At 35.1% G+C, this 2503-nt stretch overlaps 1 non-coding gene across 1 annotated transcript; it reads left to right on the plus strand.

The window, feature by feature from the left end:
* Window positions 1-2099: 2099 nt before the first annotated feature.
* Trnat-agu (transfer RNA threonine (anticodon AGU)) lies at window positions 2100-2173 on the plus strand. Its single transcript has one exon. It is a non-coding gene; the product is annotated as a tRNA-Thr (tRNA).
* The last annotated feature ends 330 nt before the right edge of the window (window positions 2174-2503 follow it).

A 2503-nucleotide genomic window follows, 5' to 3' on the forward strand; every position in this document is an offset into this window, starting at 1 on the left:
CATCTCAACTGAAACTGTACCATCCCTTCATCAAAGAACCACAAAAATAGTGTAGAGACAACATTGTTCTAAATGAGATTACGATGACGTGATAGTAATTAACTTGTTCCTTCCTTTCAATCAAAAGAAAAACATCAAACTTATTTTTATTATTAACTTTATCGGAAGGCAATGATAAAGCTTTCTTTTCTGTGTGATTCATGTACTTCCTTGTGTATGTTTGTAGGGCGGGATCCGTTTTGCTGTGTGTAGATCAATCCACAGCGACCTTTTTTTTATTACTATGAGTTCCCGAAGACAAAAAAAAAAAAAAGCGAGACGAGACGTAGTAAAACTTAACCACCGGAACAATTTCAGCCACTTCTATATTTCAGCCAGTTCCCCGTCTGTATGGTGCTACTCTCATGGAAATCATACGACAATTTGGATTTCCATGCAGTCATTGGTTTGTTGGTTTGTCGATTTGTTTGTTTGTTTGTTTGTTTGTGTGTGTGTGTGTGTTTTTTTTTTTGGGGGGGGGCGTAAGGTGCGTCTCATGTCTAAATAGCTTGTTTTACTTTGCTCAACCAACGTCATGATTCACCACTGCGTATTTAAAATCAATTTAGGCATTCAACCGACATATAGGCCTTGCCACATACACACAGACACGCATATCCACACACACACACACGCACACACACACACACACAGATAGACAGACAGACAGACAGACACACAGACACACACATACATGCGAAGGTTAAAGAACGATTACGATTAACACCACACTTTAGCTCTATTAAAATCACTGCCTCGAAAAGCAAAAGACCCTATCAACCGACAACAAGTCGTCGATGGAACAATATTGAGTTATCTCAGCTTCTAAATCACTGATACAGGATTCCTCTCCTCGGGACACGGGGGAAAAGAGGTTGATTCGAAGTCTCATTACGAGTGCAGATGTTGAATCCCTTTAATTATTACCACCATTTTTGCAATAATTGGTGATTCTTGATAGGGTGATGTTCGTAATTCCGAAGGTTCGTTATTCCGAAACACTAAAATTCAAAAAACCTAGATGTTCGTTAATTTAAAAATGAAATGGGGTTCGTTAATCCGAACTTTCTGTGACGCTATTCTGAAGGTTCGTTATTCCGAAGGTACGTTAATCCGAAGATGAAATATGGTTCGTTATTCCACAGGTTCTTTAATCCGAAAAGAAAATGAGGCTCGTTATTCTGAAAGTTCATTCTTATTCCGAAAATAAAATAAGATTCGTTACTCCGAATGTACATTTATCCAAAAATGATATAAGGTTCCGAAAATGAGAAGAAGTTGCAAATATCAATGGATTTTCACAAAAAGGAATCATACTTCGTTATGGGATTAACGAACATTATTTCATCTTCGGATTAACGAAACTTCGGAATAACGAACAGTAACCTATTCTTATATGATTATTGATATCTTTACCATATGGTTATATGAAGAGTATTTCATGGGGAAATTGTAAAAAACAAAAATTATATATAGAGAAGGATTATGTACTACACGATGTGAAGTTTTAAAATTTTCCTTTAATGATATTTTGTTCATGATATTGTTTAAAAAAAAAAGTTTAACAGTTTCTGTAAAAGCAATAACAGCTGGATATCAAGATGTTAGAATAGGTCCTTGTCTGTAAGTTATCAAATTGCGAAATGACCTGAGTAAGCATTCTAAATTACTTGGTTGTGCCATCATTTTGTGTTTGATCAAAATTCTCTAATAGCTGCTTGCATCAAATGATGTAAATTCCCCCTTCAAAATATATAATACACAGGAATCAAAGGAGGTCTCGGGTTCGAATCCCGATGAAAACCCATTTTCTTTGCTCAAAGTTTCGCTATTTATTATTACAATTGCTTCTGGTCAGTTTTTCCTTCATTGTTTCAAAATATATTACAAAAAGCTGCATCGCTTCGGCGATCCCTCACATTTATTCCAAAGTTGATTTACATCATTTGGGTTTATGTCAGGTTAATGTGTGTGTGTGGCACACATACACACACTGTACTAGTAGCTTCTGACCACACGAGCAAAGAGAGTTAAGGGTTTGGGACGAACACCGATCTAGGGCTTTCAATAGCTCAGTCGGTAGAGCACCGGTCTAGTAATCCGGAGGTCTCGGGTTCGAATCCCGATGAAAACCCATTTTCTTTGCTCAAAGTTTTCGCTACATATATATATATATATATATATATATATATATATATATATATATATATATATATATATATAATTATATATATATATATATATTTATATATACAAATATCACATTGAAGTATGTTGTGTAATAAAAGCCACATTTACGTGAGCTAGGCGACGAGTTTGATGTATCACGGAAATCAGAGGCATTATTTACCATTTGCAGATGAAACAAAAGCAGAGCTGTATATCACTTCAAAATAGTTCTAAAATTTGAACAACAGTTATCAATTTTTTTTCCTACACTAAACCATCTATACAGTTATAGTTT

This window comes from Diadema antillarum, unplaced genomic scaffold, assembly GCF_040938485.1.
Source record: "Diadema antillarum isolate AM-2024a unplaced genomic scaffold, OU_Dant_1.0 seq00000760_RagTag, whole genome shotgun sequence".
NCBI classification, from domain to species: Eukaryota; Metazoa; Echinodermata; class Echinoidea; order Diadematoida; family Diadematidae; genus Diadema; species Diadema antillarum.